The 22,730-nt window shown below is 38.8% G+C and overlaps 1 protein-coding gene and 1 pseudogene across 1 annotated transcript in view; one reads left to right on the top strand and one right to left on the bottom strand.

Annotated features, from left to right (window-relative positions):
- The window catches only part of LOC102282413 (basic immunoglobulin-like variable motif-containing protein pseudogene), a 55,795-nt pseudogene extending 45,255 nt beyond the window's left edge, over positions 1 to 10,540 (bottom strand).
- The window catches only part of MARCHF1 (membrane associated ring-CH-type finger 1), a 479,021-nt gene that overhangs the window by 175,736 nt on the left and 280,555 nt on the right, over positions 1 to 22,730 (top strand). The gene's annotated exons all lie outside the window — the stretch shown is intronic.

Genomic DNA, 22,730 nt, shown 5'->3' with positions numbered 1-22,730 from the left:
CTGGTGTCGCTTCCTTCCAGACTCAAGACTGCCCTCCACCTCTGTGCTCTCCTCCCAAAAGCCCTCTAAGATATGATTTAAGAGGGCTTTCTTTCCCTCAATTAAAAGCAGATAATGAAGAGGAAAAGTTAAAATTTTACATAATCTACTGCTCCTTCTGCCTCTGTGACTCAGCTTGCTTCTTGCAAAGTCTGGATCAGGTGCGTCATATAGTCTCAAAGCAGGGACTCACAATACTAGGAACTGGAGCTTATATCACTCACCCTTGTCCTGCTCTTTGCAATCACCAAGCTCCTGCAAACCTGCTTAATCACACCTGTCCGTGTATAAAATCTCTGTAACCCCTTTGTTCAGGACTCAGAGCTTGGAGTGTTAACTCCTCTGGGACCACTGGCATAATAAACCTGAGTTCTCCAACTATCTGAGTGTGGTGCTTGGTTTCTCGAGTACTGGTTTCTGCAACAATAAGCTCTACATAAAGATGTGCTTCAAAACTACACTTGGAGCAGCAAGAAGATGGTTATTTCTTTAGTATGTTGCTTCTTTGGGTTAATGAACTAGAATAACTTTGATGTAATCTCTGTGTAAGACATGTATGCCCAGATGACCAGGTATGTGTATGATGTGTTAATTGCTCAGTTATGTCTGACTCTTTGCAACACCATGGACTGTAGCCCACCAGGCTCCTCTATCCATGGGATTCTCTAGGCAAGAATACTGGAGTGGGTTGCCATTCCCTTCTCCAGAGGAGGTATGTGTATGCATGGTTGCAAATGGTTATGTGGAAGAAAAATGGCTACAATACAAAACCAAATGAAAGTACAATTTATTAGCTGTAGCAACATGGATCTGGTCTTCACACTGAATTCTTATCAGGGCAAATACTACTAAAAGTAGATGAACTAGAGATATGGAAATAAGAACTTTTTAAGTGCAGAGAGGGTCTCACTCTCCTGATTCCCCATCCCCATGTTTTCCTATGTAGGTCAGGGGTCAGGGTTTGACTCAACGCTCTGATTCTGAACACTAATGATATAAACTCCAGAACCACACAACTGATCCTTTCACTTTTCTTCATTACAACCTGCATTTAATCACACACACACACACACACACATACACACACACATGCACACACAGATAATTTCACCTGTGGTTCACATATTTAACCTTCCTTCTGTGAATTCTGCTCAGAGGCATATCCTTCAGAAATCCTTTTTAACTGCAGCTGAATGTATAACCTTGTTAAGTAACAATCTCCCTACCTGCAAAGCATCATCTGAATGTAATCTGTAAGTTGTTTCTCTGCTCCATAGATTATCATAACTGCATCAGCACTGAAGAATTCCAAAGTACTCTCTCTTTGGGGAACTAACCATCCTGAAATATCTTGTAAATTACAGTTTTTGCCTTCCCACAAATATACATGTAATCTTTTAATACTCTTTTGCTATTTGTCCTTTTCCTGTTCTTCATTCCTTCTTCCCTGTTTAGATTTGTCAGAGGCACCCACGGGCATTAGTGCATCCCCTGGACTAACGAGACTGCTGACGAACAGAGGAAGCATCCTCCTTCTGTCACCTGAGCCTCATCATGACTATGGTCATTGGCCAAGGGGCAGCTTTCTTCTCTGCCTTTGGAAACTTATCTCTTTCTAAGTTAATTGCTCCTTGGTTACCATAGACAATAATCTCTTGAACTTGACATTATTATTCCTGAATTTTCACTAACAAAGCTAGGTGGGAAGTCAAGAAACACCTGGGGTAACAGGCAAATTTGGCCTTGGAATATGGAATGAAGCAGGGCAAAAGCTAATAGAGTTTTGCCAAGAGAATGCACTGGTCATAACAAACACCCTCCTCCAACAACACAAGAGAAGACTTTACACATGGACATCACCAGATGGTCAACACCGAAATCAGATTGATTATATTCTTTGCAGCCAAAGATGGAGAAGCTCTATACAGTCAGCAAAAAACAAGAATGGGAGCTGACTGTGGCTCAGATCATGAACTCCTTATTGCCAAATTCAGACTTAAATCGAAGAAAGTAGGGAAAACCACTAGACCATTCAGGTATGACCTAAATCAAATTCCTTATGACTATAGAGCAGAAGTGAGAAATAGATTTAAGGGACCAGATCTGATAGAGTGCCTGATGAACTATGGATGGAGGTTCATGACATTGTACAGGAGACAGGGATCAAGACCATCCCCATGGAAAAGAAATGCAAAAAAGCAAAATGGCCATCTGGGGAGGCCTTACAAATAGCTGTGAAAAGAAGAGAAGTGAAAAGCAAAGGAGAAAAGGAGAGATAAAAGCATCCGAATGCAGAGTTCCAAAGAATAGCAAGGAGAGATAAGAAAGCCTTCCTCAGTGATCAATGCAAATAAATAGAGGAAAACAACAGAATGGGAAAAACTAGAGATCTCTTCAAGAAAATTAGAGATACCAAGGGAACATTTCATGCAAAGATGGGCTCGATAAAGGACAGAAATGGTATGGACTTAACAGAAGCAGAAGATATTAAGAAGAGGTGGCAAGAATACACGGAAGAACTATACAAAAAAGATCTTCATGACCCATATGATCACTCACCTAGAGCCAGACATCCTGGAATGTGAAGTCAAGTGAGCCTTAGAAAACATCACTACGAACAAAGCTAGTGGAGGTGATGGCATTCCAGTTGAGCTATTTCAAATCCTGGAAGATGAAGTTGTGAAAGGGCAGCACTCAATATGCCAGCAAATTTGGAAAACTCAGAAGTGGCCACAGGACTGGAAAAGGTCAGTTTTCATTCCAATCCCAAAGAAAGGCAATGCCAAAGAATGCTCAAACTATCGCACAATTGCACTCATCTCACATGCTAGCAAAGTAATGCTCAAAATTCTCCAAGCCAGGCTTCAGCAATATGTCAACTGTGAACCTCCATATGTTCAAGCTGGTTTTAGAAAAGGCAGAGGAACCAGAGATCAAATTGCCAACATCTGCTGGATCCTCAAAAAAGCAAGAGAGTTCCAGAAAAACATCTATTTCTGCTTTATTAACTATGCCAAAGCCTTTGACTGTATGGATCACAATAAACTGTGGAAAATTCTGAAACAGATGGGAATACCAGAGCACCTGACCTGCCTTTTGAGAAACCTATAGCAGGTCAGGAAGCAGCAGTTAGAACTGGACATGGAACAACAGACTGGTTCCAAATAAGAAAAGGAGTATGTCAAGACTGTATATTTTCACCTTGCTTATTTAGCTTCTATGCAAAGTACATCATGAGAAATGCTGGGCTGGAAGAAGCACAAGCTGGAATCAACATTGCCAGGAGAAATATCAATAACCTCAGATATGCAGAAAGTGAAGAGGAACTAAAAAGCCTCTTGGTGCAAGTTAAAGAGGAGAGTGAAAAAGTTGGCTTAAAGCTCAACATTCAGAAAACGAAGATCATGGCATCTGGTCCCATCACTTCATGGGAAATAGATGGGGAAAATGGAAACAGTGTCAGATTTTATTTTGGGGGACTCCAAAATCACTGCAGATGGTGATTGCAGCCATGAAATTAAAAGACGCTTACTCCTTGGAAGGAAAGTTATGACCAACCTAGAAAACATACTGAAAGGCAGAGATATTACTTTGCCAACAAAGGTCCGTCTAGTCAAGGCTATGGTTTTTCCTGTGGTCATGTATGGATGTGAGAGTTGGACTGTGAAGAAAGCTGAATGCCAAAGAATTGATGCTTTTGAACTGTGGTGTTGGAGAAGACTCTTGAGAGTCCCTTGGACTGAAAGGAGATCCAACCAGTCCATTCTAAAGGAGATCAGTCCTGGGTGTTCATTGGAAGGACTGATGCTGAAGCTGATACTCCAATACTTTGGCCACCTCGTGCGAAGAGTTGACTCATTGGAAAAGACTCTGATACTGGGAGGGATTGGGGGCAGGAGGAGAAAGGGACGACAGAGGATGAGATGGTTGGATGGCATCACTGACTCGATGGACGTGAGTTTGAATGAACTCCAGGAGTTGGTGATGGACAGGGAGGCCTGGTCTGCTACAATTCATGGGGTTGCAAAGAGTCAGACACAACTGAGCAACTGAACTGAACTGAAGCTATCCAACCGAAGCCATCACCATCTGTTTGCATTCATACAGTGCAATTGTCCTCCAGGCATAATGGAGTAAATGAGAATTTCTCATAAAGTATCCCCATAAAGCTAATGCCCACATAACAGTTCCTGAGATGTTGCTGGAAACATCAGGAGGATAATGAGTGAGGTGATGAAGGCTGGTGACTGGAAATTAGACTGAAGTTCTCAGTCTGCTTCCGTCATAGGGAGACATGGGTCTTTCCTATTTCTACAAAGCAGAACAATGCCTATTGCATTTACTACTGAGAGTTTGGTAATTGGTTTTAATAACGAAGAAAATCAAAATATAGCTTTAAGGGAAGATTATATATTTTTTCTAGTGCCTATTGGACATAAATGTTCCCAGAGTGAGGCAATTTCTCTCTGTCTTTGTTTCAAGGGGTGATTTCTCTCCATTCACTGGAATCCTGTTTGACCCTGTTCTCTCATCTCAGGATCCAAAACCAAACTCTTTCCTCAACCCCCGGACAATGCTCCATTCTTCCTGCTCCAGCATATTAGATGGAAAGAACGTCCATCATCCTCAAAGGAACATCCCACTCCCACCCCAGCCCCCATGCCTACATGCATGGAGTGGTTTCAGCTCTTATAAATCTTAAAAAGAAGTCACTGGAGTCAATCATATATGCCTTAAAGTCTAAATTTTTCAAACTATTGAGGCACAAGTGTCAGCAAATATCTCCACTGAGACTAATTATAATTTTAACTATTTGAGGATTGATTTAGAGTTATTATTAGGTTGGCCAAAGAGTTTATTCAGATTTTTTCATAAGATCTTAGGTAGAAAAATCTGAATGAACTTTTTGGCCAACTTACTAATTTAATTTTATTAGTAAGCAATATATAGTAAAAACATAAAAGGTATGCATTTCTATCACTTCCAAAATCTAAAGACTGTTCATTTACACAGATATCCCTGGGTCAGGAAGATCCTCTGGAGAAGAGAATGGGATTGCAAAGAACCAGACATGACTGAGTGACTTAACACTACTACATACTTTTCTTATAGTTAACTTCACTTAAAAAGTTCATCATGTGCCATGTTAATACTCAGAAAATATTTTGTTTCTTCAAATGCCAATTTTCTGGTTTCTACCCTTTGAAGGATTTAATTCCAGCCATTCGAAAAATGTGTCAGCTTTAAAATATCATTTAGCATATATTATTTATAGAAAAGCCAGTTCACAGCTGACTCCTAAAAAAACCACCTGGGAGGATAGGTTTCTAAGTAGAACCTTAGATTTATGGATTTAAAATGTTGTGCATTACAGTACAGGGCATTTGTATTTTTAATGAGTGTTTCCAGATAATGCTGATTCTGAGTGAGGTTTAAGAATCACTTCCATATTTTCTTGCTGGCCACCCAGAAGATTGGGTGCTGTCCGGACCCAGGCCTTTTTCAAGCATCTGCTCCTGGATCTGGATCTGTAGCTGGTCTGTAAATGGGGAGATAACTAGGATCCAGGCAGAAAAATGATGCAACATCGTGATTCCCATCCCTTCTCAGGCTCGCAGTAACTGTATGGTGAGCTGAAAACTATTTATCCTCCTTGACTTTACTGAACTTGCTTTTTTTTTTTCCTCAGTGACTTTTTAAAACTTATTTTTAATTAGAGGACAATTGTTTTGCAATATTGTGTTGGCTTCTGCCATGAAACAATGTGAGTCAGCCATAAGTGTACACATGTGCCCTTAATCTTGAACCTCTCCCCCACCTCCACCCCATCCTACACCTCTACATTGTCACAGAGCACCATGTTGAGCTCCCTGTGCCCATACAGCAACTTCTTATTAGCTATCTATTTTACGTATGGTAACACATACATTTCAATGCTCCTCTCTCAATTCGTCCCACCATCTCCTTCCCCTGGTGTGTCCAAAGTTTGTTCTGCATGTCTGCATCTCTATTCCTGTCCTGCAAATAGGTTCATCAGCACCATTTTTCTAGATTATATATATATATATAATACACAATAGTTGTTTTCCCCTTTCTGACTTTCTTCACTCTGCATAACAAACTCTAGGTTCATCCACTTCACTAGAACTGACTCAAATGTGTTTCTTTTATGGCTGAGTAATATTCCATTGTGTATATGTACCACAGCTTCATTATCCATTCATCTGTTGATGGACATCTAGGTTTCTTCCATGTCCTGCTGCTGCTGCTGCTAAGTCGCTTCAGTTGTGTCTGACTCTGTGCGACCCCATAGACGGCAGCCCACCAGGCTTCCCCGTCTCTGGGATTCTCCAGGCAAGAACACTGGAATGGGCTGCCATTTCCTTCTCCAGTGGATGAAAGTGAAAAGTGAAAGGGAAGTTGCTCAGTCGTGTCCAACTCTAGCGACCCCATGGACTGCAGCCTACCAGGCTCCTCCATTCATGGGATTTTCCAGGCAAAAGTACTGGAGTGGGGTGCCATTTACCTATTGTAAATAGTGCTGCAATGAACATTAGGGTTACATGTGTAATTTTCAATTCTGGTTTTCTCAGAATATGTGCCCAGTAGTGGGACTGCTGAGTCATATGGTAGTTTTATTCTTAACTTTTTAAGGAATCTCCATGCTGTTCTTCATAGTGGCTATATCAATTTGAACTTATTTTTAAAATCAAAATTGTTGAGGATAGAATGGGATAATGTAAGTGAACTGTTCAGTAAACTGTATGGCTTCTTATAAGAAGAAGAGGTTTAATTAGGACACAGATTATCCTTCTTGTAGCTCATGGCTGATCTTTCTCTTCTTACTTCACCTGAGATATTAAAATCATTTACATGGAAGGCAGGAACCAGTGCAATTAATTGCAGCTGAAATTACAACACTTCTTTTCTGTCTCAGCCTTTCCCTGTGACGTGATGTGTCCTAATCTATCAGATATAGAAAGTTAATCCCCTGTAGGACTAGACAGGGGAAAAAACAGACAAAAACTATCATGTTTGTTTTACTTCATTCAGTGTTCTTAGCAAGCCTGAGACTAGAAATGGGAATGAAGAGTGTAAAGTGAAAGCACAAGTCAATTGATGGATTTGGTCTAGGGTCATAAAGAGCACTTCCACAAGCTGTGATCTTCAGGATTTGGGGTCATGCACCTACATTACAAACTTTGTAAGCACACTTTCACTGTACTTATACCTTTAAAGTAGTTCAAAAATGAATACACTACTTTGTTATTCACTATATAGATTTTAAGTATATATAAAAATAGAAACTTGACAGGATGATATAAAAATTAGTAGACTATACAACATGGTGAAGGTGCTTAATGCCACTGGATTACATATAGAATAGTTAGAATAGTAAATTTTATGTTATGATATTTGATACATATTTTATTATATTATAATTCAAATTGTTGACATAAGTAGAAATAATACCCTAACATATCCATCCAGAATACCTGGAGTGCCCCATGGCGGTTGGCTGGAGCTATCAAGAAGCTTAAAGCCAGAGTGAACATACTGCAGTCTTAGTCTCCATTATTAAAGGCCAAATCTCCTGCGAGGCAGAATCCCTTCAGGAAACATGCAAGGTCATGGAGGAAAACCAGCTATGTGATCTTGGGCAAGTCACTTAAACATCCTATTGTCAGGTTTCCTAATATTTTTAATGGAAAGTAAAAAATTCTTATATATTTACATCAAATATGTATTAGAATAATTTACATTAAACACTTTATAAATCCAATGGGGACAGATGGTTGCTAGACTTATTGTAGAAATCATTTTATAATGTATGCAAATATCAAATCACTATATAGTATATCTGAAACTAACATAACATTGTATATTAACTGTATTTCAAAAAATTCACAATCTTCAGAAGAGCTTCATAATATAGAGCATTATTCAGATTTTTTAATGAGAAAACAAATATATTTTTTTAAGTTATGTAATTTATGTAAGATCACTGTTTCATAGGTCAGACTCAGAATCTGAATCCATGTCTTAGGTCCAAATCCTTATTTCACCCCTAGAGGTGACAGGAGGTATAACCACCTGCAAGGGGTTTTGTGAAGATTAATAAAAATAATCAAAGTAAAGCATTATGAACAGTTATTATGCAGAATAGATCCTCTTTGAAAACTTTCTGTTTCTTCATGATACACTGTTTCTTAGAAAGCTTTACTTTCATCTTAGGTTCAAAATATTTATTAGGAAAAGAAACCACTTGTTACACACAATAAACCTATTTCAATTTCTTAATCGGGGGTTATTTTACTTAATTTCAATATATAGTCATTAGAAGAATCTGAAGCAAAAGAGAGAAGTTACAGTGTGGTGGTGGTTTAGTCACTAAATCACGTCCGACTCTTGTGACCCCATGGACTGTAGCCTGCCAGGTTCCTCTGTCCATCAAATTTCCTGGGCAAAAATACTGGAGTCGGTTGCCCTTTCCCTCTCCAGGGTATCTTCCTGACTCAGGGATCGAACCTGGGTCTCCTGCATTGCAGGCAGATTCTTTACCAAGTGAGCCACCAAGGAAGCCCTAAGTAACAGTGTTGCTATTGTTGTTGCTTAGTTGCTAAATCCTGAATTTTTGCGACCCCATGGACTGCCAGGCTTCTCTTTCCATGGGATTTTCCAGGCAAGCATACTGGAGTGGGTTGCCATTTCCTTCTCCAAGTAAAAATGTGTACATCACCAAACTGGGCTGAAACCTACACCAAGATTTGGACAGCTTTGGGAAATTCCATGCAAAAGCAATCTGGAGTTCCAATTGGGAAAGGGTCATGGGTGGTGTGTCCACCCCATGGGTGAGACTTAAGTTTTGGAGGCTCCCACTTGTAATCTCAAGCCTGAAAACTGATATCATCTGTTTGAGCACAGAAATGCAACTGTAGGTTTTTACTTTTACAATACTGTTTCTTTCACCTTGTGAGTCACAAGACTTTCCAGACACCAGAGAGCTGATCAGGCCTTCTCCGTGGCTCCAGGGGCTCAGGAAATTTGAAGTCTCAGTCTCCAGCTTATCTAAGATGGCACTTGCATTGCTGGTAACAACTGGTGTTGTTGCAGGTGTGCTTGCAGGTAGGCACGTAGTCTAGGCAGGATCCAGGCAAAATCGGAAGTCAGTCAGAGGCTCCTCACATCCGACCCTGATCAAGACTACTTCCATTTTAATATCCCTAAAATATACTGTATACGAAATAAATCAGTAAATGAATTAATATTTGCATTTCCTTAGGGAACAAATTAAGGGTGACATTAAGGGCAAATTAATCTCTCTCTCCCTTCTCCCTTATCTTCTCTTCTCTACTCCTTCAAACACAAACAAACACACACGCACACACACACGAATACACACAAAGTAACAATCCTGAGCAATTAAACCATGAAGTAACCTATAAAAGAATAGTTGAGATAATAGAACAATGCTAGAAATTTGACTCTTCATTTTTGCATAGAATGAGACTGAGACTCAGCAATTTTGAATGACTAACCAAGGTCAAGTAACTAATATGCAGAACTGAGTTTAAAAGCCAGTCTTCTGGCCCACAGCAAGTGTGTTCTACACCACACCCTCTGCTCTATGAAGAGTGGTAGATAAAAGAATAACACAGAAAAGAAGAAAAAACAGAAGACAGTCCACAGAAGGTCGAGGGTCTAAGTGGCAGATGGAAGAGGTCCCCACTGACAAATGTCATTTGTTAGAAATGGCAAGACTCTTTGCAGTAGATTACATAGAATCGCCTTTTCTTTGTTACCATGTGTCTTCTGGTAGCTCTTGAGTAGCAAGATACCATGTTTTGTGAAATGCCTGCTTTAGAGTTTCTTCCTTCTACTTTTTACCTATTCAGGAAAGACAAAGAAAATGTGTCACATCAAGTTAAATCAATGTTGGAATATGAGTGTGCATGAGTCTCTTGCATTCCAGTACATCTTGCTAGGAGAGGCACTGTGATCACACTGTCGTTCCAAGGATGACAGGAAGATGATAAGAAGAGCCTTGGAATAGGGATTCTGTCTCCCTCCACAGCACAGAGCAGGCATGTTTTCTGGCCATTAAAATTGATTCAAGCTCAGGGTTGCTCTCCTGCTATACATCCCACAGAGTGTAGACATCTTGTGGCCTCTCCACCTTGCCCAGGGTAAACTGGCAATCTACAGTGGACTACAGTCCATAGGGTCACGAAGAGCTTGGCATGACTAAAGCGATTTAGCACATATAACCAGCACAAATGCTGGTACTCTGACTCCAAGGAAGAAACTGTCCTTGTCTGCAATCCACAAACCTTCTATCCTCTGCCTGCATCAGTGACACAGACCTATCTTGGACCAAACCAGGTAATGGTGGGGATACTGCAGTACAGTGCTCTGTACTGCAGACGGCAGATGAGAACACAGTCACCTGGTGGGAAGCAGACCGTGGGTGCAGCGAGGCAGTTTTTACAGCACCATCCATCTCTATCAGGGGCTAAAACTGAGCTCTTTTGGCTGGTGTGCAATCATCAAGTCTCCCACTTCGAATGACTATGAGTCAAGGACAGGTCAATCATGCAGCCTGCATGAACAGGTAATTAACATGTTGGTAATTAAATGGCAAAAAATAATTGCAACAAGAAGTGGGATCACAATTTATTATTTCTTTTACCACCATTCAGGCATTCTGACCTGAGTGGAATACTATGTCAGAGCGAATTATACTCCACTGATAGATGCCTAACAAGAAAAACAGAAGTTTTTAACCAAGTGAAGTGAAGTCCTGAGTGATTATTGTTACCATATTTTAAAGAAAATATACTTTAATCTTAACATGAAAGTGTGAAGTAGAAATTATCTCTGAAAATTAGCACATAAAAGAAATTTAAACCACTGAAAACTTTCTTGAGAATTTATTCTGAATGTCACATTAGTGAATTTTGTATGATTGTCTCTTACACTGGTTTAGTTGTTAAATATCAAATAGTGTTCTTAAAGGCTTTTAAAAGTGTGTCTGTGTGTGGGTGGGGGCGGGGGCTTGGTTTGAGCTCATGACATTTCAATTTAATGTTCTTTTACTAAAGATATGGTGTTCTTTGAAATTACCATTCTGTAATTCTTACCACACATACAATTTTGTCAATCTCCTTGGTATAAATGTCAAGAGAAGGCATGCCCTTTTCATCATACTGAATTTTCTCATATATAACAATTATCCTCCATAATTTGCAAATAATCAATTGTTCCATGAACTAGTCTGCTGTCTCCTTTATGATTTGTATTTGTCTAGCTGTCCTTGTATTTCAGTGCATAGAATCTGATCCAGTATTCGCCCTACCAAGGGTCTTAAATGTACCACATGGAGGACAATATAAAATCTATTTGGAATTCAATGTTTGTACAGGGTTGTAAGATGAGATCCAAACAAATATTTATTCCACATGTAAACTCTTTTAGAGAAAAGAAATGAAAATTGAAACACTATCAAATTCAATTTTGTGCAATATTTGTTTGATTTTTGTGACAGACTAATATTTTGTCTTCCAAAAGGCAAATGTCACTAACCTAAAAAGCATTTGACAAAAATAAATAAATAAATAAATAAATTCTTCTAAAATTTCAATCATAGATGAAACAGATTTCATTTCCTGTTTTCATCAATGGATTCTCAGCCACACCTGATACTTCAACTAGAAATTAGTGAGAAAGGAGGTAGAGGATAGTTACTGTGCTTGAGAATCAGGAATATTTATGATGTTTGAAGCAATTCATAATTTTTAAATATGCTTCAGGTTTTAAGTTTCATGAGTGACTTATCCAGCTGTAGTTTTGTGTTTATGGCAGTGAAATATTTTTCTCAGGCTAAGTCCTGAGCTGAAGTCTGTTCTGCTTTGCATTTGTGAGAACTACAGTTTGGAAGATGTTAATCACTTGGCATGAAACACTTTTTAAAATGCCATTTTGAATAACAAAAAATAGCCCTTTATCAGGTACATAAAGACATCTGAGGCATGTTTTGGTGTCTAATTTGAATGTACCAGGTAGCTGATAATACAGTACTTCTCAATTTGAAGACGCTTTTGCTGCAAAAATGTAAGTTCTCATGTGTCATATTACATAAAAGGCAATAATACATAATGAAAATAGTCTTTAAAAAATATGCAAAAGCTCCCTGATGCTAAAAATACTTTGGGATCTGATAAGACTTCAACAAAACCCCAGAACCATAAGCACTCAGCTTTATCCTACAAAACCCCAAAAAGGCTTTGGTCCTCTGGCGGAAACTTGTACAATATGTTTGTTTCGAGGGCTTAAGTTCCAATCAGTTCAGTCGCACAGTTGTGTCTGAATCTTTGAGACATCATGGACTGCAGCACACCAGGCTTCCTTGTCCAGAACCAACTCCCAGAGCTTGCTCAAACTCATGTCCATCTAGTCAGTGATGCCATCCAACCATCTCATCCCTTGTCCCCACTTCTCCTTCTGCCTTCAAATTTTCCCAGCATCAGGGTCTTTTCCAATGAGTCAGTTCTTTATATCAGGTGGCCAAAGTATTGAAGTTTCAGCTTTAGGATCAGTCTTTTCAATGAATATTCAGGATTCATTTTCTTTATGATTGACTGGTTCTCCTTACAGTCCAAGGGACTCTCAAGAGTCTTCTCCAACACCACAGTTCACAAGCATCAATTCTTCAGCACTCAGCTTTCTTCATGGTCCAACTCTCACAGCCATACATTACTACTGGAAAAACCATAGCTTTGACAAGACAGAACTTTGTTGGCAAAGTAATGTCTCTGTTTTTAATATGCTGTCTAGATTGGTCATAACTTTTCTTCCAAGGATCAAGTGTCCTTTAATTTCATGGCTGCAGTCACCATCTGCAATGGTTTTGGAGCCTCAAAAAATAAAGTCTATCAACTGTTTCCACTGTTTCCCATCTATTTGCCATGAAGTGATGGGACCAGATGCCATGATCTTAGTTTTTTGAATGTTGAGTTTTAAGCCAATTTTTACTCTCTCCTCTTTCACTTTGATCAAGAGTCTCTTTAGTTGTTCTTTGCTTTCTGTCATAAGGGTGGTGTCATCAGTGTATCTAAGGTTAATGATATTTCTTCTGGAAATCTTGATTCCAGCTTGTGCTTCATCCACCCTGGCGTTTTACATGATGTATTATCCGTATAAGTTAAATAAGCTGGGTGAAAATGTACAGCCTTGACATACTCCTTTCCCAAATAAGAACCAGTCTGTTGTTCCATGTCTGGTTCTGCTTTTGACATGCATATAGGCTTTTCATGAGGCAGGTCAGGTGGTCTGGTATTCCCATCTCTTTAAGAATTTTCCACAGTTTGTTGTGATCCACAGAGTCAAAGGTTTTGGCATGATCAATAAAGTAGAAGTAGATGTTTTTCTGGAACTCTCTTGCTTTCTGATGATCCAACAGATGTTGGCAATTTGATTCTGGTTCCTCTGCCTTTTCTAAATCCAGCTTGAACATCTGAAAGTTCATTGTTCATGTACTGTTTAATCCTAGCCTGGAGAATTTTGAGCATTACTTTGCTAGAACGTGAGATGAGTGCAGTTGTGGGTAGTGTGAGCATTCTTTGGCATTGCCTTTCTTTGGGATTGGAATGAAGACTGACCTTTTCCAGTCCTGTGGCCACTGATGATTTTTTCAAATTTGCTGGCATATTGAGTGCAGCACTTTCACAACGTCATCTTTTAGGATTTGAAATAACTCAGTTGGCAATGACACCCCACTCCAGTACTTTTGCCTGGAAAATCCCATGGATGGAGGAGCCTGCTAGGCTGCAGTCCATGGGGTCGCTAAAAGTCAGACATGACTGAGCGACTTCACTTTCACTTTTCATTTTCATGCATTGGAGAAGGAAATGGCAACTCACTCCAGTGTTCTTGCCTGGAGAATCCCAGGGACGGGGGAGCCTGGTAGGCTACCGTCTATGGGGTCGCACAGAGTCGGACATGACTGAAGTGACTTAGCATAGCATAGCATAGCATAGCATAGCATTGCATAGCATAACTCAATTGGAATTCCATCACCTCCACTAGTTTTGTTCATAGTAATGCTTTCTAGGGCCCTCTTGACTTCACATTGCAGGATGTCTGTCTCTAGGGAAGTGATCACACCATTATGGTTACCTGCATCATGAAGATCTTCTTTGTACAGTTCTTCTGTGTATTCTTGCCACTATTCTAAATATCTTCTGCTTCTGTTAAGTCCATACCATTTCTGTCCTTTATTGAGCCCATCTTTGCTTGAAATGTTCCCTTGGAATCTCTAATTTTCTTGAGGAGATCTCTAGTCTTTCCCATTCTAGTGTTTTCCTCTATTTCATCACATTGATCACTGAGGAAGGCTTTCTTATCTCTCCTTGCTGTTCTCTGAAACTCTGCATTCAAATGGGCATATCTTTCCTTTTCTCATTTGCCTTTCACTTCTCTTCTCTTCTCAGCTATTTGTAAGGCCTCTTCAGACAACCATTTTGCATTTTTGCATTTCTTTTTCTTGAGGATGGTCTTGATCACTTCCTCCTGTTCAATGTCATGAACCTCTGTCCATAGTACTTCAGACACTCTGTCTATCAGATCTAATCCCTTGAATCTATTTGTCTTTTCCACTTTATAATCATAAGTGATTTTATTTTGGTCATACCTGAACGGTCTCATGGTTTTCCCTACTCTCTTCAATTTAATTCTGAATTTTCAATAAGGGGTTCATGTTCTGAGCCACAGTCAGCTCCCCGTCTATTTTTGCTGACTGTATAGAGCTTCTCCATCTTTGGCTGCAAAATATATAATCAGTCTGATTTCAGTATTGACCATCTGGTGATGTCCATGTATAGATTCGTCTCTTGTGTTGTTGGACAAGGGTGTTTGCTATCACTAGTGCATTCTCTTGGAAAAACTCTGTTAGCATTTGCCCTACTTCATTTTGTACTCAAAGGCCAAATTTGCCTGTTACCCCAGGTATCTCTTGACTTCCTATTTTGGCATTCCAGTCCCCTATGATGAAAAGGACATCTTTTGGAGGTGTTACTTCTAGAAGGTCTTGTAATCTTCATGGAGCCATTCAATTTCAGCTTCTTCAGCATTACTTGTTGGGGCATAGACTTCCATTACTCAGATATTGAATGGTTTGCCTTGGAAACGAATAAAGATCATTCTGTCATTTTTGAGATTGCATCCAAGTACTGCATTTTGGACTCTTTTATTGACTATGATGGGTACTCCATTTCTTCTAAGGGCTTCTTGCCCACAGTAGTAGATATAATGGTCATCTGAATTAAATTCACCCTTTCCAGTCCATTTTAGTTCACTGATTCCTAAAATGTTGATATTCACTCTTGCCCTCTCCTGTTTGATCACTTCCAGTACCTTGATTCATGGACCTAACATTTCAGGTTCCTATGCAATATTGTTCTTCACAGTATCGGATTTTATTTGCCATTAGGGTGGTGTCATCTGTTTATCTGAGGTTATTGATACTTCCCCAAGCATCTTGATTCTGGCTTGTAATTCATGGACTGATTCAAAATTGGGAAAGTAGTATATCAAGACTGTATATTGTCACCATGCTTATTTTAATTCTATGTAGAGTATATCATGCAAAGACTCCTCTGTCCATGGAATTCTCTAGGCAAGAATACTGGAGTGGGGTGCCATCCCCTTCTCCAGGGCATCTGTCCAACCCAGGGATCAAACTCAGGTCTCCTGCATTATAGGCAGATTCTTTACCACCTCAGCCACCACAGATGTGAGAGATGGACAATAAAGAAGGCTGAATGCTGAAGAATTGATGCTTTTGAACTATGGTGTTGGAGAAAACTCTTGAGAGTCCTTTGGACAGCAAGGAGATCAAGCCAGTTAATCCTAAAGGAAATCAACCCTGAATATTCAATGGAGGGACTGATGCTGAAGCTAAAGCTCCCATGCTTTGGCCACCTGATGGAAAGAGCTGACTCACTGGAAAAGACCCAATGCTGGGGAAATTGAGGGCAGGAGAAGGGGACAACAGATGATTAGATGGTTTGAATGCCATAATTGACTCAAAGGACATGAGTCTGAGGAAACTCTGGGAAAAGTGAAGGACATGGAAGCTTGGTGTGTTGCATTCTAGGGTGTCACAAAGAGTCAGATATGACTGAGCAACTGAACAACAAATGTCTTTGGCACTTTTCTGTTGACTCTACTAATTAAGGCCAATTTGAAAATAGACTCATGTCTCCCCAGCCTTTTCTAAAGCACCAAAAGTGAGAATATTTCCAACTGAATCACCATGCTGTACAGCAGAAACTAACACAACATTGCAAACCAAGTGTACTTGAATTTAAAAAGACCTGAATCACATTTATTTTATTTTATTTTTTAACTTTACCATATTGTATTGGTTTTGCTATATATCAACATGAATCCGCCACAGGTATACACATGTTCCCCATCCCGAACCCTCCTCCCACCTCCCTCCCCGTACCATCCCTCTGGGTCCTCCCAGTGCACCAGCCCTAAGCATCCAGTATCGTACATCGAACCTGGACTGGTGACTCATTTCATATATGATATTATACATGTTTCAATGCCATTCTCCCAAATAATCCCACCCTCTCCCTCTCCCACAGAGTCCAAAAGACTGTTCTATACATCAGGGTCTCTTTTGCTGTCTCGTATACAGGGTTATTGTTACCATCTTTCTAAATTCCATATATATGTGTTAGTATACTGTAGTAGTGTTTTTCTTTCTGGCTTACTTCACTCTGTATAATAGGCTCCAGTTTCATCCACCTAATTAGAACTGACTCAAATGCATTGTCTATAATGGCTGAGTAATACTCCATTGTGTATATGTACGACTGCTTTCTTATCCATTCATTTGCTAATGGACATCTAGGTTGCTTCCATGTCCTGGCTATTATAAACAGTGCTGCGATGAACATTGGGGTACACGTGTCTCTTTCAATTCTGGTTTCCTTAATGTGTATGCCCAGCAGTGGGATTGCTGGGTCATAAGGCAGTTCTATTTCCAGTTTTTTAAGGAATCTCCACATTGTTCTCCATAGTGGCTGTACTAGTTTGCATTCCCACCAACAGTGTAAGAGTGTTCCCTTTCTCCACACCCTCTCCAGCATTTATTATTTGTAGACTTTTGGATCACAGCCATTCTGACTGGTGTGAAATGGTACCTCATAGTGGTTTTGATTTGCATTTCTCTGATAATGAGTGATGTTGAGCATCTTTTCATGTGTTTGTTAGCCATCTGTGTGTCTTCTTTGGAGAAATGTCTATTTAGTTCTTTGGCCCATTTTTTGATTGGGTCGTTTATTTTTCTGGAGTTGAGCTGTAGGAGTTGCTTGTATATTTTTGAGATTAGTTGTTTGTCAGTTGCTTCATTTGCTATTATTTTCTCCCATTCTGAAGGCTGTCTTTTCACCTTGCTAATAGTTTCCTTTGATGTGCAGAAGCTTTTAAGGTTAATTAGGTCCCATTTGTTTATTTTTGATTTTATTTCCAATATTCTGGGAGGTGGGTCATAGAGGATCCTGTTGTGATGTATGTCAGAGAGTGTTTTGCCTATGTTCTCCTCTAGGAGTTTTATAGTTTCTAGTCTTACATTTAGATCTTCTATCCATCTTGAGCTTATTTTTATGTATGGTGTTAGAAAGTGTTCTAGTTTCATTCTTTTACAAGTGGTTGACCAGTTTTCCCAGCACCACTTGTTAAAGAGATTGTTTTTAATCCATGGTATATTCTTGCCTCCTTTGTCAAAGATAAGGTGTCCATATGTGCGTGGATTTATCTCTGGGCTTTCTATTTTGTTCCATTGATCTATATTTCTGTCTTTGTGCCAGTACCATACTGTCTTGATGACTGTGGCTTTGTAGTAGAGCCTGAATTCAGGCAGGTTGACTCCTCCAGTTCCATTCTTCTTTCTCAAGATTGCTTTGGCTATTAGAGGTTTTTTGTATTTCCATACAAATTGTGAAATTATTTGTTCTAGCTCTGTGAAAAATATAGTTGGTAGCTTGATAGGGATTGCATTGAATCTATAGATCGCTTTGGGTAGTATACTCATTTTCACTATATTGATTCTTCCAATCCAGGAACATGGTATATTTCTCCAAAACCTATGGGACACTGTAAAAGCAGTCCTAAGGGGAAAGTTCATAGCAATACAGGCACACCTCAAGAAACAAGAAAAAAGTCAAATAAATAACCTAACTCTACACCTAAAGCAACTAGAAAAGGAAGAAATGAAGAACCCCAGGGTTAGTAGAAGGAAAGAAATCTTAAAAATTAGGGCAGAAATAAATGCAAAAGAAACAAAAGAGACCATAGCAAAAATCAACAAAGCCAAAAGCTGGTTCTTTGAAAGGATAAATAAAATTGACAAACCATTAGCCAGACTCATCAAGAAACAAAGGGAGAAAAATCACATCAATAAAATTAGAAATGAAATTGGAGAGATCACAACAGATAACACAGAAATACAAAGGATCATAAGAGACTACTATCAGCAATTATATGCCAATAAAATGGACAACGTGGAAGAAATGGACAAATTCTTAGAAAAGTACAACTTTCCAAAACTGGACCAGGAAGAAATAGAAAATCTTAACAGACCCATCACAAGCACAGAAATTGAAACTGTAATCAGAAATCTTCCAGCAAACAAAAGCCCAGGTCCAGATGGCTTCACAGCTGAATTCTACCAAAAATATAGAGAAGAGCTAACACCTATCCTACTAAAACTCTTCCAGAAAATTGCAGAGGAAGGTAAACTTCCAAACTCATTCTATGAGGCCACCATCACCCTAATACCAAAACCTGACAAAGATCTCACAAAAAAAAAGAAAAAAAAGAAAGAAAAGAAAACTACAGGCCAATATCACTGGTGAACATAGATGCAAAAATCCTTAACAAAATTTTAGCAATCAGAATCCAACAACACATTAAAAAGATCATACACCATGACCAAGTGGGCTTTATCTCAGGGATGCAAGGATTCTTCAATATCTGCAAATCAATCAATGTAATACACCACATTAACAAATTGAAAAATAAAAACCATATGATTATCTCAATAGATGCAGAGAAAGCCTTTGACAAAATTCAACATCCATTTATGATAAAAACTCTCCAGAAAGCAGGAATAGAAGGAAACATACCTCAATATAATAAAAGCTATATATGACAAACCCACAGCAAACATTATCCTCAATGGTGAAAAATTGAAAGCATTCCCTCTAAAGTCAGGAACAAGACAAGGGTGCCCACTTTCACCATTACTATTCAACATAGTTTTGGAAGTTTTGGCCACAGCAATCAGAACAGAAAAAGAAATAAAAGAAATCCAAACTGGAAAATAAGAAGTAAAACTCTCACTGTTTGCAGATGACATGATCCTCTATATAGAAAACCCTAAAGACTCCACCAGAAAATTACTAGAACTAATCAATGAATATAGTAAAGTTGCAGGATATAAAATCAACACACAGAAATCCCTTGCATCCCTATACACTAATAATGAGAAAATAGAAAGAGAAATTAAGGAAACAATTCCATTCACCATTGAAAAGAAAAGAATAAAATACTTAGGAATATATCTATCTAAAGAAACTAAAGACCTGTATATAGAAAACTATAAAACACTGCTGAATCACTTTGATAGCAAGGTCTACAGGGCAGGCCAATCTGCAGATTTCAGAGAAGCACACAACTCTACCATGCACCCTCAACACATGCCCACAAAACCACCAAGAAGCCTAAATTGCTTTCAGAGGAGGCAACCAAAGAAAGCTATGAGTTTTGGGAGGTGGCTTCACTAAAGTAGCATGACCACAGACTTTGTCCAGTTGACAAATGCTTAGACAAAGATAAATGGTCCCTGGCATGTCTTGTCTTGCTCTCAATGAACAGATGGTCCTGCCTCTGTGCCTAAGCTATGAAGAAGGGATTTAAAGCTATGTAGACACAACCCTACACTTGTGTCTTTCCTTTCACGTGTGTGAGATGTAGTTTGTTTCTGCATCATTTGCAACTGAATGTGTTAGATCCCTCTTAAATTTATGAGCCTTTCATTTTTATGTGCTAAGAGAGAAAACTAAGGATGTAGGCTTAAATGGCTATGGACAAAGTAAATTACATTTTATGCAAGATTTCATTTGTAATGAAAAACAATTTCTTGTTCATACAACATGCAAAAACAATTTGTAGACTGTAATAGAATATAAGCATTCTAGTTGGGTACTTTGGAATTTTTTATTGCATTTCTTAGATGTGATATAACAGTATAATTTGCTGTTGACTTTTTAAATAGCTTTTAGCTTTTTAAAAAATATTTTGTTTCTTTTTTCCCTATACTTCTTAGGCTTCCTTACACCCAATATATATTATAGATCACTACCCATTTCAGCATGATTATTTGCACTTTGTGAGAAATGTAGTGGTGATCCGTATCTACAAGCTTATTTAAAGATTGCAGTCCTAGCACATACACCTCTGCATCATAACACAAGAATGACCCAAGAAATGAGAGGAAAAGTTTAAAGAAATTACAAGGGCTACATACAAGAACAATAGCATACAGAGAACGATTTTGTGTTGTCTTGGTAACTGCATCAATATATATTTATTGAGTGTGTAATATGTTAGCCAGTGTTCCACTTGATTGAGTTGTATCAGAGAATAGAACATCAAGGTTCTCCACTGACATAGCTGTCTAGTCAGGAGGAGAAAAGGACAATAAACAACTATTTAACATAATACAGATGTTATAATAGCCAAAGAGATAGATTGGTTGGGATAATGGGATCAAGAGTGAAACGTCATGAGTTTGTAGGGATTCCTGTAAATGCTGTGGTGAAGGAAGGCTTCTGTGACGGGGTGACATTTGATTAGAGAATTTTTTTTTAAATGAGGAATAATTTGTGAGGATTTGTATGGAAGATGTGTTCAGTTGAAGGAATAGCAAGTGTTTCTGATCAGGGGAATATCTGATGTATTCAGGACCAGGAGAAACACCAGATGGAGATACAGGGGCCAGATTATATAGAACCTTTTAACCCAAAGTAGGAACTTTAAATTTTATTCAAAAAACAATGGGAAGGCAAGAGAGAACTTTGAGCAGAACAGTGGTAAGATTTGATCTAGTATATATTTTCACAACTTTATTGAGGTATAACTGACATACTATAAACTGCAAATGTTAAAAGTGAACAATTGTATATATTGTAGCATATGTATAAACCTGCTGAAACCATTACTGCAATTAGTGTAATGAACATGGCCTTCTCCCAATGTACTTTATCACTAGGCAGTTCCACTGTCCTGCTGCTCCCCACCACTCTCACCCATAAGAGGCTCTCCATTTTCTGTCTCTGGAGTAGTTTTAATATCCTAGAATTTGGACATTCCATTCTAGCAATAGAATTGGAATGTTACCAAAAGATGTGCACTAAGCACAATTTTTTTAACAGTCACCCATGTTGTGTCACATTAGCAATTTAGTTCTTTTTGTTGATGACTAATAATCTATTGTATAAATGTTCCACAATATGTTTGTGAAACTTAGATCACTTCCAGGGCTTTTGCTATAGTAAATAATGCTACTATGAATATTTGTGTACAAGTCTTGCTATGGACAAACACTTTCATTCTCTTGATTAAAAATACCCAAGAGTAACAAGACCTGGAGCTGACTGTGGCTCAGATAATGAACTCCTTATTGCCAAATTCAGACTTAAACTGAGGAAAGCAGGGAAAACCACTAGACCATTCAGGTATGACCTAAATCAAATCCCTTACAATTATACACCTATAATCCAAGCCAGGCTTCAGCAATATGTGAAAAAGATTTGAAGGACTATATCTGATAGACAGAGTGCCTCATGAACTATGGATGGAGGTTTGTGACATTGTACAGGAGACATCCTCAAGAAAAAGAAATGCAAAAAAGCAAAATGGCTGTCTGAGGAGGCCTTACAAATAGCTGCGAAAGGAAGAGAAGTGAAAGACAAAGGAGAAAAGAAAAGATATACCCATCTGAACGCAGATTTACAAAGAATAGCAAGGAGAGGTAAGAAAGCCTTCCTCAATAATCAATGCAAAGAAATAGAGGAAAACAATAGAATGGGAAAGACTAGAGATCTCTACAAGAAAATTAGAGATACCAAGGGAAATTTTCATGCAAAGATGTGCACAATTAAGGACAGAAATGGTATGGACCTCACAGAAGCAGAAGGTATTAACAACAGGTGGCAAGAATACACAGAAGAACTATACAAAAAGTTCTTCATGATGCAGATAATCACGATGGTGTGATCACTCATCTAGAGTCAGACATCCTGGAATGCAAAGTTAAGTGGGCCTTAGGGAGCATCATTATGAACAAAGCTAGTGCAGGTGATGAAATTCCAGTTGAGCTATTTCAAATCCTAAACAATAAGTTGTGAAAGTGCTACACTCAGTATGCCAGCAAATTTGGAAAACTCAGCAGTGGCCACAGGACCGGAAAAGGTCAGTTTTCATTCCAATCCCGAAGAAAGGCAATGCCAAAGACTGTTCAAACTACCACACAATAGCACTCATCTCACATGTTAGCAAAGTAATGCTCAAAATTTTCCAAGCCAGGCTTCAACAGTATGTGAACCATGAACTTCCAG

This window comes from Bos mutus, chromosome 6 (genome assembly GCF_027580195.1).
Source record: "Bos mutus isolate GX-2022 chromosome 6, NWIPB_WYAK_1.1, whole genome shotgun sequence".
Lineage (NCBI taxonomy): Eukaryota > Metazoa > Chordata > Mammalia > Artiodactyla > Bovidae > Bos > Bos mutus.
The sequence above is the reverse complement of the archived record's forward strand: the minus strand, read 5'-3'. Positions and strand labels throughout refer to the sequence as shown.